Here is a 16,190-nt window from a genome sequence, read left to right as displayed (position 1 = left end):
ATCAACATGGAAGCTCCCCCAACCATACACACACCTTTGGAGTGTTGCTTGAGGTGTTGCTTGAGGGAGCCACCCCAGCTGCTGCCAGGGAAGCTTACTAGAGGGCCAAAACGGCAACGTCCTTCCCATCAATGCAAACACTGAGGGAAGAGCACCAGCTCTTTCTGCAGGGCTCCTGTGCTTGCAACAGCTCCATGGACATGTCTAAATGCAGCCTGACTTGAACCTTGCTTAGTCTTTATGGCTCTTATCCTGACGATAAAATATGCCTGTGCATTATGAGATATCTTTTTCATAAACACAGTAAACAGGACTGTGGTATGTCTCTCAATCTTTTTAATGGGGGGGGGCAAGAGTTAAAAGGGGGGGATGAAAAATGAACAATGGTTCATGTGCTATCGTGAATCTCTGCTCCTTACTCCTTACTCACTGAGTCAGAGCACTGAACTTTTAAGGCCAACATTGCCCATTCAGGCTGGTCGTGGCACTCCAGGGTCTCAGCAGAGGTCCTGCCAATCACCTATTGCCTGGACTTTTTAACTGGAGATGGAGCCTCGGTCTCTGTGCAATCCGTGTGCAAAGCAGATGCTCTGCCACTGGGCCACTGCGCTTTCCTTACAAGTGCTTCAAATGGAAGACCCCTTTTATTTCTTCAGCTGCCTGGGTACCACTCTATGTGATGGCATCCAGCAGCCTTTTTCAACCTTTTCACCATGGAGGGGCCCCTGAAATAATCTTTCAGGCTTCAAGGAGCCCTGGAAGTGATGCCAACTGCCAACACCTCCCTGCAACACCCCCCCCCCCATGCCCCTGGAAGTGATATGTCACAGGAAGTGACATCACCACCCATGTTAACAGACAGTCTCGAGGAGGATTGGGGGGGGGGAGGTAGTTTAAGGCAGGAGTAGGCAGGCAGGCTCTGCCCCCTACCAGGAGAAGAAAACCATGAGAGAACTCATACTTGGGATGGGGAGAGTAGCCGATTCTTAGCTTGTTGTTGAGTCCATAAAGGCAGGAGGGGAATGGCCACAGACCCCTCTGGACATTTTATGGACTCCTCATTGGGAATCCTTGGCATATAGATATCAAATTTCATAAAGATATCAAATATATACATGAGAAAACTGGGTCCTATTTCTGTGCTGCTTGCTAGACAGGAGTGTCATCTGTTGGTCCCTTACAGAAGCCCTGTTCCAATAACATATCCACAAAGAAGTTTTGAGGGATAGGGAGGGAAAGCTGCACCATTGTTCTTCTACCATAATCCTGAGAACATTATTCTAATTCTGGAGACTAAAACATGAGTGAATGGTAATTCTTAAGAACCTTCATGCCAAGATTTTATCATGCAAGCCCTGAGGCAGGCACAGCAATTTGCTATGGGTACCTCTGAGGACACTCAGTTGATACTGCTGTAGGGCTGCCAGGCCCCCCTGGCCACTGACGGCATGGGGGGGGGGTACCAGATCCAGGCTGGGCAGTCCCTAGAGATTTGGGGGAGGAGCCTGGGGAGAACAAAGGACCCCAGTGGGGTATGATGCCATAGAGTCTAGCCTCCAAAGCCACCGTTTTCTTCAGGAGTAATGATCTGGAGTTGAACTGTAACTCCAAAGGATCCCTAGGTCCCACCTGGAGCCTGACATGCCTAGAAACTAGTGACCCAAAGGCCATGAAATAAGCAGCCTTCCAAGATCTGCTAAAGAAATCCCAAAGATGTCATGGCAAAACTATGTTATGTGCAAAGATGCTTAACAGTAACCAGATGGCCTTTTCCTTAGGTGAAAATTAAGGGAAGAAACCTTTAACCCTTTCCCACCCACCATGTCTCTGCTTATTTCTCTAGCAGTGCCTTCCCTCCCATAGGATTCCAAACAGGTTTTTGTGAGAGTAAACATATCTAGAACCTCATTGAGGAAAAACTAACTGGCAGGCATCTTAAAATGGAGTGTCATGCATGGCAGAAGAAGCTGAGCATCTCCACCCCTTTCCCACTTGCTGCCTCTCCACTTCCAATTGCTCCCTCGTGAAATGAATTTTCAATGGGTTCTTAGCTACTTGCGGTATGTGTTTGTATCCAGTGATGACATTCTGACTATAACTTCCTATTCAAATAGTAGACTGTGGATATTCTATTTCTTTTGTATTGTCATTTGAACTCTTTTTCTCAGAGTGATTATAAAACAAAATGGTACCGTCAGTCATCTCCCTTCAGCGTTTGGACTCTCCAGAAAAATCCCTGCATCTCCCCTTAGTTCCAGCCACATGATATCTATAACTATCCTCTACCTCAATGGTTTTGAAGCTGACCTTATTGTTAACATGTGCAAGTGAATGAGACTAGCCCCACAAAGAGCCATAGAATGGACTCCTAGGTTTTAACAAATTCTCCATTCTTTCAAGACATTTTGCAAGTTATCTACGTACTGTCCTTACAGAAAGTTGCATGTTCTTCACTGTGCCATGTTTCTTAATGGTTCCCCTGCAGCTGAACTGAATAATGAAACTTGAGAAAGAAAAGTTATACTCCCCCCCAAAGGGGGGGACATAAAGAACCTTGAGGAACACCTTCGTTATCCTATGTGCTGACCAGTCAAAATATTAACTGATATATTTGGGAAATCGCCCCAAAAGCAAATCCCCAGCCCAACCTTGGCAGCATGTTGATTTCAAGCCTCTCGGCCCAGAAGGTTTGGTTTCCGAACCCTGTTTTAATTGCGGTCACCACGTTGCTTGTTTTCCATTTTGTTTCTTCTGCTAAGAGTGACCCCAGCTTTGTATTTTCCTTTTAAGCTGATTGAAAGAAAGTATTTGAACAAATGTCACTGGCACTTAGAAGTCTCTCTGTTTACTCTCCCTCCTGCTTTCATCCTCTCTGTCTACTACAGGGCCAGCTCTCAAGACCTTGAGTGCTGTCGATCTAAATTAATGCACCTCGTAGCCAGGATACCATATAAATTCATTAATTGTCGTCTTTTGGAAATATGCCTTTATTAATTATCTGGGCTTGTTCTTCTGGTTGTTGAACAGCGGTGATTTTTTAAAAAAATATATAAATCAGCAGCTGAGAGCTTGTTGCTCCTTGAGATCCATTAGGTACGTACTTGTGGAAGGGTATTATTCATCTGACAAACATTTACGTTCATTATCAGGAGAAGAAGATCCAAGACCTCCCAGAAAAAAAAATGCCTCCTGGTTCTCCAGATTTCTTGCATAGCCTATGATTAAACCAATCCTAGTAAAAGATGGATGTTTAGTACTGTGCTGGGCTGGTGACTTTTTGTCTTGTTATAATACTGTTCATCCTTGTTTCACCCTGTTTGGCAAATCCAATGTGTTTCATGTGCAAAAAAAATTGTTTACTGTTGTGTTTGATTAATAGTCATCATCTTGTTATGCTCTCAGTCATCCGCATATCATTTGTGTGCAGGGACCATGCTAATTTTTCTCTGTATAGTTCCACTATTAGAACATGCACTGCCAAAGTACTCACTCACTCATCTTCATAGATGCCTCCGTCAGAAATATAGTTTGAGTGTATATATATACACACACACAGCTGATAATCACACAACGACAGGACTTCTGGCTACAACAATTCACTTGGTGATAGGAAGGGGAGTCTTCTGAGAAAACCAAGGACTAAATGTTCATTTCAGAGACCCTCTTCTGTCTTGTGGCCCCTGCACTAACATCATTTTAGTTCATTGGGAGCAGGGGATTTGCATACAATTTTTACAAAGGCCATCGATATGTGACAGCAGAATTTAATATAGCATTACATTAAAACTGTACAATTGGATTCTCTGGTAAAGGGCTAAAGCACGCCAGCAAATAAGACACACACACACCCATTGTTCAGTGGTTTAGGACCTCAAATTAGGGGAATTCTGAGGGCAACAAATGTAGTAACACTGCCTAGCAGGAACTTGACCTGAGCCAGGAAATGTTCCATGCTGCTGTTGCTTGGTGCGAGAACTCCCTCACCTCAACTTCCAGACTGCCCGTCCAACTATTGATCTACCAGGGAGTGTACAGGAGAGATGTGTCTCCATTTGCAGTTCCAACAACAGAACAATTAGATGTGTTTCTTCCAGTATGCGGAGCATGGGGCACCCTGTTTCTGAAGACAGGGCAGAAGGAAAGACAGACAGACAGACAGACAGACAGACAGACAGACAGACAGACAGAATGCTGCAGGTTTCCCTAATCCTGCAGTTACATATTCGTACACTGCCTTGGAAGGAAAAGTACCTGATCATTTCAAACACTGAAACATCACATGAGTTTGCCATTGCTGATGTGGCCCCTTCCCAAATGCAGTTGCCCCAACTGGCCCTTTTCAAAAAGGTCCGAGGACTGGGCCTGGTCATCTTGGGATCAGGAAAGGTTTACATCCTGTTTATTTCATGGCCTTGGGGGTCACTAGTATCTAGGCATGCCGGGTTCCAGGTGGGATCTAGGGATCCTCCGGAGTTACAGTTCAACTCCGGATCAGTAACCCTTTATGTGCCTAAACCTAAAGCCTACTGAGTTTGATGTTTCCTCTCTATTTGCAGAGACCTTCGATATCAGCACAGAGTAAGAATAGTACAGAAGGGGCGGAGAGGGGAGAAAACCGCCTTGTACGCCTGTGATGTATTCATTTTTCTAACGTGCCTTTGTTTATTGAGTTTACACTTGCTCTTTCACAAGTCAGGCTAATTTATTTCTGTCCTTTCATAAAAGTCATTGTGTGACAGATGAAATGTCAGCTGTAATTAAAATGAACCACTGGGGTATCCCCTAAAAGAAGACATGCAGAGTAGACTGTGCTGGGGAAATAATGTGCGAAGGGTCTGCAGAGTCTCACTGCTGGGCTTGCTCGCTCTTTCTTGGTATGTCCACAATCCCACCCCCCACATACCCGCACTGTCCTTGACCGCAGCTCTGGGCCTGGCTGGATTCAAGCCGATCTTTAGGACTATTCTGGGGTCTGCAGCACTACACATTTACGTGGCTGCCGTGCAACGGCATGTGGGAAATGGATGAGGGAACACTTGGGAGAGTAAGGAACAGACAAAATGTCACAACAAGGATTCATGGGAATGGGTGCCAGGTTGACTCCTTAGGCCAGGCATTCTCAACCAGGGTTCCAATAACCCCACGGTTACTGAAGAGCCTCAGAGAGGTTACTCCAGTTGGGGGTAGGAAAAATGGCTGGAGGAAGGCTGTTGCAAGCAAAGTTATTCAGATATTAAATCAGAAGAGGACTGTGTCCAATGCTACAGAGTCTACCCTCCAAAGTAGCCATTTTCTCCAGGGAAACTGATCTCTGTAGTCTGGAGATGAGCTATAATTCCAGAAAATCCCCAGGTCCCATCTGGAGGCTGACATTACAAGTGATCTCCAAATCTCACAGGTCAATTCCACTGAGGAGAATTGCTGCTTTGCATGGTGGGCTTTATGACCGCTGAAATGAATGCTTCCTTGCTTTGCTCAGGCAAGGTACTGCACACACAAAAATTCAGCTAACTTCTTATTCAACAAGCATTTAATTTTATTAGTGATGCCATGCACACTGTAAACAAGTAACTTCAGGCAACATGGCAGGGAGACATGGCAAGCTGGCATCACTTTCAGGGATTCTCAAAGCTTGAAGAATATTTCACGGGTTACTCCACAGTCAAAAGATTGAGAAAGGCTGCTTTAGGCTATGTGCAGGCATTATAATAAGCAATGGCTCATCAGTTGTGTTGGGCTCAAAGTTCATTGTGATACCTGGATGAGGAGGGTTCAATAAACCAGAACTTGCTGGTTGACATTAAACTTGGATCTCAGTCAAGAGTTTGTGGCTGATTTATTAAACATTATATAATGACATTGTAGGGTTTATGAGGCACTGCTTTTCAGGAGGTGTGAATTCACAAACCACAGTTTGTTAAGCAGCATGTGGGCAACGTACAGGGCAACTGCCTGACTAGAGAGACGATTATATTAGAAAGGTGTTGTTCTGGTTGGGAGGCTGAGAAGCTGACAAGTTATGGCTTATGCACAAATTTACACAGGATTTGTTTCTTATGTTTGATAAACAGCATTTGATTCACAAACTAAGGTTTAAACTATTGTGGAGAGCTGTAAATTTGGTGATGTTCCCTGATTGTATTTGTATTTGATAGTCATTATAACATGGTCCCTTGAGGAAAAGGCCTTTGCAGCAGTTTTAACAGTTTTAACCAGTTATGTTGTTGGCTGTGGCTGTTTATGGAATTATTATACAATCCACAGTTTGTTGTTGTGATAGCTAAATTCAGCCTCAAAATGGATGTTCATCATTAGGATTGTCTTCCTTGATCCTTTCAGATCCTTTCAGATCCTTGATTCCATTCATCCAGTACAGCAGGGGTAGTCAACCTGTGGTCCTCCAGATGTTCATGGACTTCAATTCCCATGAGCCCCTGCCAGAAAACACTGGCAGGGGCTCATGGGAATTGTGGTCCATGGACATCTGGAGGACCACAGGTTGACTACCCCTGCAGTACAGGAAGGCAAGATGCAGCACATGTTCAAAGGTCTTCTTCCTTCTAGCTTCACATGATCTGAGGCCTTGTCCTGACACTGAGACTATGTTTGGGGAGTCACCCTATTCAGAAAGGGCGAGGAAACATGTATCGTTAAAAATGACTTTCAGGTTGAAACCATTCTTTTTCATTAAAAACAGTCTTTCACAGTGCAGTCCTAGCTAGAGTTATACCCATCTAAGTCCATTGACTGTTATTCTGTCATTGACAGGCCAAAAGACTTCTGGGGATGTAACTTTGTCCATAAATGTTATTCTATGATAACAAAGTATACATTTTGTTAGTCTTTTTCCTATATCCAAATTCTCCCTTAAGGCAAAGATTTGTTTTGTCAGTTTTGATGATTTTATATTGTGTAGACCTAACCTTGAAACCTATAGGAATTATTGCTTTTAAAATCAACAGAATGCAGATTTTGTAACCCGCCATGAGCCTCTCGGGAGTGGTAGGAAATAAATATAATAATAATAACAACAACAACAACAATAACAACAACAACAACAACAACAATAATAAGAAGAATATGCTAGATCTTCAATGTGCAAGACTGAGCAGAACAGAAAGCCTATCCTGCAGGGGGGACTAGAGGAGAAGTGTGTTTAGTATAGTTAGAATAGGAATTTCCAGGAATTTTTCAAATACTCTCTTCCAGTGTCCCGATTGGCTCTTTGGAGGCTTCCTGCTCTTTTGAGCTTGCTTCCAGAACAGCAGTTCAATAGAACGACTGCAGACAACTGTCAGACAGACTCAGGGCTCTCTTATCTCCTCTTTATGCACCAAGTTCTTTCTCTACCTAATAAAACTATTTTCTTTTTTAAGCAGCATAGTGCTTTGCACCTTTGCATGTTTAAACTCTGTAAGCAGATTTTACCTATTAATGTGCACTTTTAATTGTACAAATGGCTTCTTCATTCTTATCTTCATGGATATTTGCAGCAATCATTTCAGAATTTCTCATGTGTTGTCAACTTATTGAGAAATCTCTCATCTGAGGCTGCAAGAATAGACTGAAAAAAATTAGGGTCAGGTTTGAAAGGAGGATGTGGCTGGGAGCATGGATCTGATGCAGAAATACATGTACAGTAAAGCCAGCTCATGATCAAGGCCATTCAAAGAGAAGAGAGCTCCAAAGAACATTAAAACAGTATTAGAAGAGAAGCAATTATTTCTAAATGCAGTCAGCGAGACTAGTAGTTGTGCTCGTGTTCATTTGAAAGCCTTTGACACATCGGCACGGCACAGTTCTTCTATAAATATGCAAATCAAAGCATTGAAATCACAGATAATATGTAGTCAAAACTTTTCTCGCGTTAATGAACAACCCTTATTTTGCAGATTTCTATCACGTATATATTTGCAAAATAGATAAGATTATTCAGCTCAAGAGATCAGAAAAATAGCAATACGCCCATCAAAGTGCAGCAATGAAAATAGTCTGATATTATCACATCTATAGTGTTCACTTTAGTCTAGTCTTAGTCAGCCAAGCTCGCTAGCAGGGGAGATTGATGCAAGGTTTATAGAGGACTGGGGTGATGTTCTGTCCAACGATCATTGCACTGAAGTGTTCATACTTTACTCTCCATTTCTGCAGTCTCTCCCAACCCTGGGAAGATCATTTCTGGTGTTGCAGGATCCATGAGGAAGAATAACCAAGTGGATAGTGTTGGAATATGCAAAATCTGCAACATACACAATTGAACAGAATGCCCTAGCAGGGGGCATCGAAGATGTGTATTTAGCATAGTTAGAATAGGAACTTCCTGATGACTTTCAAATCATTTCCTCCAATGTCCTGATTGGCTCAGCTGGAGACTTCCTGCTCCTTTGAGCACACTTCCTCCCTGCTTGCCTCCACAACACAACCACAAAACAGTTAGTTAGACCAGGGGTAGTCAACCTGTGGTCCTCCAGATGTCCATGGACTACAATTCCCATGAACCCCAGCCAGCATTAGCTGGGAATTGTAGTCCATGGACATCTGGAGGACCATCTGGAGGACCACAGGTTGACTACCCCTGAGTTAGACTACTGGGACTCTTCCTTTCTAAAGTTATTTCTCTTCTCAAAGCTGTTTTATTATTTTAAGCAGCCTGGTGCTTCAGTCCTCTTTGAAACTCTGCCAACAGCTGGCTAGATTCATCTGGTTGGCCATCTTACATAGTTCTCCGAGCTTATCAAGAAGACCTTCAGATGAATTCAAAGTCCCTGGCAATTTTATTTGCATTAAATTAACAAGTTGGTTTGTAAATTGTACTAGACTAAAGAAACAACTGAAAGGGAGTACTCACTTTTAATATCTATTCTAATGTAGCCACTGTTTCTGGCATATGTTCATATACTATTAAATATTTATATTAAAAAAAAGAAACTCTGCCAACAGATAGGTGGGTTGGACAAAGGGAAGAAATTGACTCCGTCCTCTGCAGGGCTGCATTTGTATAAGAGAAAACTCATCCCCATTTCTCTACTTACTCCAGTACACACATAGGTGTTTCTTCATATAGGTTCCATGAACCTGGGAATGATCTTTCCAGGGTGAGAAGGGGCTGCAAGAATAGAGAGGATTACAGGAAAATTCTGGGTTCCATGTGTGTAGTGGTAGAGAACAGGCTAGTATATTTACTACTTCAGTACCAATATATCTCTTTGAGTCCAGTGCATATTCTACACAAAATGGCACTGTGAGTTTGCAGAATAGGCTGGCATTGAATGATGCCAACTGGTTAGCCTCTATAATGTCACTGAGAATGTATTCAGATGTCACAATAACCCATGGTTTATGATTTAATTAAAATCTATTTTATTGGTATTTCCAAATGAAGACTGCCCCAAAAAAGTGATGGGGGGGGGGGGTTCCAGGGTTCTAAACTGGCTTGGTGTAGAGTTGTCATGGTACAGAACCAGTTTGCTGTAGCAGTTAGACGGTCAGACCAGGACCTGAGACAGCCAGATTCAGATACCCGCTCTGCCATGGAAGCTCTCTCGGTGACCAGGAACGCCTCACAATCTCTCAGACTAACCTACCTTGCAAGGTTGTTGCTGTGAGGATAAAGTAGAGGAGGGAGAATGAATGTGTTTCCAAGAAGTTGAATATAATAAACAATTAAAAAATAAACATTTGTACTTGTCTGCAAATAATACCAACTATGGTTTTTCACTGTCAAAGTCAGACAGACTCACAACAAGGCTTCTGTTTTAACAGAAAGCTTTAACTGGAAGTAGTTCTGATCACTCTAACACCTGAAGTCAAGACTGTTCGATATTGGGAAGGCAAGCAGTTATCAATACAATTCTCCCGCCCAAACAGTCCCCAGTTCCCAGGGAGGAATATTCCCCCCTCACCAGGTGCCATCCTGGGCTTCCTGCCAGACCGTCTCTGGCTCCGCGGCCTTGGTCGAATTGGCGCCTCTCTTTGTAGATAAGATGTTTACAGGGGTACTTGCAACAGAGTATCACAGCAGGGGAGAATGCAGTGTGAAAAGCTCAGGGTCATCAAAGGAGGATAGAGGTTCAAAGAGTACTACAGAGTCATAAAGTATAGAAGGTTACACACATACGAAAATGGAGTCTCTCTGGTCAGCCTGGCTCAATCATGGCAGAGAACAAGGATCTGATCCTGACATTCTCTATATACCCAAATTCAGAAATTGTAGTTTGACCTGTAGCTGTCCTTAAGCTTCCTGGATGCACACCCTGGAGGGCCCACATCAGGCCTGTGCTCCAATAGCTGCATTGGCTACCAGGTGAATACCGGATCAGGCTCATGATTCTAGTAACAACCTTCAAGGCTACATGAGATCTGACACCTGAGTACCTGAGGGACTGGCTCTCTACCTATACCCCCCAGAGACCACTACGCTCTATAAACTCCAACAAGTTGGAGATCCCTGACCCCAGGAAAGCTCGTCTGGCCTCAACCAGGGCCAGGTCTTTCTCCATCCTGGCCCCCACCTGGTGGAATGAGCTCCCAGAAGAATTCAGGGCCCTGCTGGAACTTAAACAATTCCGCAGGGCCTGCAAACTGGAGCTCTTCCACCAAGCCTTTGGTCGAAACCAATGAATCAGCTCCACCAAACTAGAGGCCCCCTCCTCCACAAACTGCACTCTGCATATGAAGAGCAGATCCACGGCAAAGTGTTAATCATTAAAAATGTTAAATGTTCTACTGTTCAATGTTATACCGTTAGTAATGTTATACATTTACAATTATGTTTTTCCTTTATATTGGATCACAAATGATGTTTCCTGTATTGAATCAAAAGTTCAAATGTAAACCGCCCTGAGCCACAAGGGAGGGCAGTATATAAATATAATAAATTTAAAATAAATAAATAAATAAACAGAGCACCCCCCCAACCCTCCCCCCACAAAAATCCCCTATCCAGCAACACTCAGCTAAGCAAATGCGAATTAATGACCTGGCTACAATTGCTGGACTCTACCCTGGATTGTGGCCATATCTTATTGGATATTTTGTTACATTTTCTGCATTTTCTAATGTATATGTGACTTTTCTAATGTATATGTGACTTCTGTATAAATTCTGTAATGTGTTTTGATCAATTTGATTAATCTGAAAGACGATTATTCTATACTCTTGGTTTAAAAAACATTTCTTTTAAAATGCTTTTGGGCCTTTTGAACTTTTATTAATAAATAAATTTGACTAAGTTTTAAACAAATATTTTGGATGATCCACAAGAGGGAGACAGATACCTGTGCTCTCATAGTATTGGCTACATACATAACATTCCTACATTTTCCATAACTAGTTGGCATCTTTACATGGAAAATAAAATGTAATAATAACAGGAATGAAGTGAATTAACCACAATGGACATTAAAGAAGATGAAGAATTGGTAGAAAAACATTATTTAAAAACATATAAACTACATGCAACCCATAACACTGGTAATATATGCAGATCTGTTTCAGTTAAACACTAAAGAAATATTGAGGGTCAGCTAGGAACTTTGCTGATCTGCACATCACTACCAATGAGTCCAAGAATGGATGCATGAGGCTACCATATTCTATGTCATATCACTGGTCTGTCAAATTCTATGCTGTCTACTTAGATATAGGGTTGATAACTCTGGGGTGGGAAATATCTGAAGACTTTGGTGGTGGAGCTCCCTCCCTCCCCTTGCTTACGTTGTAGCACGAAACAACCAATCACCATTTGTTGAGACAGTACAGATTGGGGGAATCTATGTAACTGTGATGCCCAATGAGCCATGGCTGACTACAAGGAAGCTGAATAAACCACAAACTGAAGAATCTCCACAGTGCATGTGCAAGCTGATTTAACTATAAAGGAAAGATGAGTACACCCCAAGGACTACAGGAACTGAGTGAACCAGTCACTTCAAACGTCTCACTAGTGCATTAAATTTATCATGTGTTATTGTGCATGTGCAAAGGGAAAAGAGAAAAACATAAAGGAGCGGAGCTGTTCATCCCCCACCTCCGAAAATAACCTGGGAGGCAGACCGGTAGCTGACACCTCTGAAGTAAATGCAAATGGCATGAAGCAAAACCAGTACTCGGCATTGCCTTACAGCTCATCTCCAGGTGCTAGAGATCAGTTCCACTGGAGAAAATGGCTGCTTTCAAGGAAGGGTTCCATAGCATGATATTTCACTGAGGTCCCTCTCCATCCCAAATCCTTCCCACTCCCAGCTCCACCCCCAAAGTCTCCAGGCATTTCCCAACCCAGAGCTGGTGACCCTTTCTAAGGGATCTGAAAAAGAAAGAAAGATTTATTGTTTTGCTGGTTTTATTTTGTTATTGTGACCTGCCTTGAGCAGGCCTGGAGAGAAAGAATATAATCTGTCTAAAAATAAATAAATTCCGAAGCCATTCCTTGTTTAACAAACTAGGTTTCCGCAGCTCCTACAGTGAACGGCAGCTGCCTCCCTTGCCGAACTCTTCCTGGCACCCTAGTTCTACTTCAGCCCTGTTACAAAAGTCAGTGCTTATTGGATGAAATAAACCAGTTGTTTGAATGACTCTGCACTCCGCACTTTTTTGAATGAATTCTTTGCTAACTGAGGAGAAACAAGCACTTTAGACAAGCCTGATCCTATTAAGTTTGTGAGATGTTTGCATTCATTGGTACATATTCATATTGCCCCTGACAGGAGTCTCCTGCCCCAAAATACAGTTCATCTTGCAGGCAATACCATTATATAGGAAAATAGGCCAAGACAGAATTGTGGTAGGTTTGTTTATTATTACATTTGTTTTCCACCCTATCTCAAGAGAGTCAGCGCAGATTGCATCAAATTGAATTGACATATGAAAATAGAATATAGAGATAAAACAGCCAGTTGCCCAATTCTTCTATTGACTGGAAAGGAGGAGAAAAGCCATGAGAAGGTCACTCTAGATCAGGGGTAGTCAACCTGTGGTATTCCAGATGTCCATGGACTACAATTCCCATGAGAATCGTACAATTATCTCATGGGAATTGTAGTCAATGGACATCTGGAGGACCACAGGTTGACTACCCCTGCTCTAGATGACATACAGATTGAGGAGGGTTTGACGGGGGGCAGCACAGTTCAGAAGTTGTTTTAGGCCTCAATTGTAGGCCTGGTGGGACGGCTCAGTCTTGCAAGCCCTGTGGAACCATTCAAGGTCCTGCAGGGTTCTGATCTCCTTTGGAAGAGCGCTCCACCAGGTCAATCTGAAACCAATCTAATCTTCTTGGGGCCAGGGATCTGAGCAAGTTTTGTTCACTAGATCTTAAAGCTCTTTGGGGGGACATACAGGGAGAAGAAATCCCACATTCCTTCTCTGGGATATAGCAGCAAAAATGTCACATGATATTGAAGAGAGAAGAACAATGGGAAATCACCCGCAATCCCCTCTTAAATATTACTTTGGATCTGCTGAACAAACAACAGGAAATCATCCTCCAGTGCTTCTGCTGCTCTTGACCCACAGGTCATTGGTACTCTGATCTCTAGGACTGCCCACTGGCCAGGGGGGAAATGTCCTGTCGCTTTAATAGAGACATAATAGGATATTACTTACCAGGTGATGTTGCTTAACTCCATGCCACGAAAAGCTTCAATTGCCTAACACAACCTCTATGAAATTGACAGGACATTCCCCCCCTGGCCAGTTGGCAACCCTATTGATTTTGTAAACATGATTCCTTAGGAATAGGCAGTGACCTGGAAAAATAAACGATAATCTCACTAGGCAGATAGATACAGAACACAGTCTGGTGAGTGGCTACTGTACAAGAAAGATGAGGCTTTTCTTCGCTATTTCTAATGCTGGTAAGAGTGAGATGTCCCTTATGATGCTAACCATATGTCCTTTATGGTGCTAACCTTTAAACTGAGTGGCAATCTAAGGAAGATGCTCATGGTCGTAAGGTGACCAGATTGTCCCACTTTTGGCGGGACATTTGGGGGTACCTGGCAAATTGTACTTAAGTTGAAATTATATATATGGTGTAAAAATTTGGGAGTACATGAGAGAACTGTTTTTTTAAGCTGTACGTTTCGCTTACAGCTTTATACAGAACAAGTTGGGCGAGGGGGAGGATAAACTGTGAATGCTGTGAATTTAGCCCAAACATGTTCAAACTTACCAAATCTGCAAGTGTCGATCAGATGGGAGCCTATCATCTAGCCCAGGGGTAGTCAACCTATGGTTCTCCAGACAATTCCCATGAGCCCCTGCCAGCGAATGCTGGCAGGGGCTCATGAGAATTGTAGTCCATTGACATCTGGAGGACCACAGGTTGACTACCCCTGATCTAGCCTGTTCACTTGCTGCTGAAATGCCTGCTGAACAGTTTCTACAAAACTGCTCTAAGATCCTGCCAAATTCAAACGGATCAGCAGCCATTAGCATCACTGGGGACTCCTTAGAAGAACTCTGAATGATGGGATGTTATTAAAACACAGCATTCATTTTTTGACTGAACTGTCAGGTTGATTTAATTATGTGTTGAAATAATTGCTTGCCGAGTAGAGCAGTCACACAGCCTGGATGGGGCTGGGTAGTACAACACCACTGACTTGTGTGGGAATGCAAATGCATGGAAAGCCAATGGGGCTGTACTGTGCGGTGAGGAAGGAATACAGCCAAGCAGCCTGCCAAACAACCACAAATGGGATGATGAACAGTCTGCCCTATCAGCAAAAAACATCAGCTCCCTCTTTGGGACTAGTCAGCTGTACATGAGCCAAATTCAAGCAGCCCTAACTTAAACTGCACTCTTTCCTTGGCCTCTCCCTTTGCCTCAATGAAGTTTGCTTCCCCATCATCCACTATCCTGGTCCCCCTCCCCTTTCCTTTTCCCTTATGAACTGCTATCCGCCCCTTCTGGTTACTGGTTTCAGCTGCCTGCTCTCTTCCGTCTCCTCCTCCTTGGCAGTCACCATGCTTTCCTTCTCTTCTGTCTCCTTCCACTCCAGTTCTCGCTCAAATATTCTCCCTTTTTCCTGCAGCAACAAATTATAGGTACTATTCCGATTGGACCAGGGGATCCAATTCTATAGGTGTCCAAAGAAGGTGCCCCGATCCTCCATTGTTTACTATTGTGGGGGGAAAGGGCAGGGCAATTCAAGCCCAGCAGAATGTCCCAGAGAATCCCTGCAGGGAAAGTGAAGGGTCTGTGTGTGTTTTTGCAAGGCCAGCCCAGCAGCAGGACCAATGCAATACTGCCCAGCATGACCAGTGCCACTGTGCCAGTGCCAACCCAACAGGACCCAGTTTGCATGGGAGAATCTCTGAAGTGGAAACTGGGAGGGAGTCATTTCTGCAGGGACAGGAGAACCAGTGCAATGTACCAGAGCCCAGCCAGCAGCAGCCCAGCCAGCAGAATCACAATCCCGGGTGTTATTGCACTGATCCTGCTACCCAGGATCGTGACAGTTTCATGTATACTGGAGTTGCATATTTGTACAATTTGTACAAAATAGTAACTGGGCATATTGCAAAGAAGTTCACACATAGTACAATCTTCCCTTGTCAACTCCAGTTTACGAAATTCCTGTAGGGACAGTGTCTGATGTTTGGGGCAAAAAAGGAGAAAATGCAATTGTAAATGGGGATTTTTTTTAAAGGGTACACACCTGTGTGTACTAAAGCTGCTTTACCCAGTTCACACAAAAATAGCAATATTGCATATTGGCAGAATCCCAGGTAGCCTTCTCCCCTGTTATGTGAGACTGAAGTGCCCCAAATCCTAATGAATGGATCGGGCTAAGGAATCACTTGAGAAGCACTTGTGCATGGGAGTCAAGCTCAGAGTGGCAGTTTATGCAAAAGACTGAAAACTTCGGGACCAAATGAGCCTCTTGTTTACTCAGTGGAATCCAGTCTTTACTCTTCCTCTGCACTGCGTGAGTTCTTCAGCCTGGCATCCATAGATTATACAGCACTTCAGCTCTGAAGCCCAGAACATATTTCATGGCTAAAAACATCATAATTAGACAGAAGAGGGAGAAGCAGCCTGCACAAAAGGCTCCCATGAATCTCCAGTAATTTTGCCAGCTGAGCACAGGGAGTTCAGAGAGTCAATCTATTACCATCACTCTGAGAAGGCTCTAAACCTGGAATCTGTGCCACATGCTGGCCTTAGCTAGCTGCTGCACAGGGGG

The 16,190-nt window shown here is 43.4% G+C and overlaps 1 non-coding gene across 1 annotated transcript; it reads right to left on the bottom strand.

Annotated features, from left to right (window-relative positions):
• Positions 1 to 3,380: 3,380 nt before the first annotated feature.
• Positions 3,381 to 3,486, bottom strand: LOC143836940 (U6 spliceosomal RNA). The gene has a single exon (XR_013230852.1). It is a non-coding gene; the product is annotated as a U6 spliceosomal RNA (small nuclear RNA).
• Positions 3,487 to 16,190: the final 12,704 nt, after the last annotated feature.

This window comes from Paroedura picta, chromosome 4 (assembly GCF_049243985.1).
Source record: "Paroedura picta isolate Pp20150507F chromosome 4, Ppicta_v3.0, whole genome shotgun sequence".
In the NCBI taxonomy this organism is placed as follows: domain Eukaryota; kingdom Metazoa; phylum Chordata; class Lepidosauria; order Squamata; family Gekkonidae; genus Paroedura; species Paroedura picta.
Note: the sequence above shows the minus strand (reverse complement) of the source record. Positions and strands in the feature narration are given on the sequence as shown.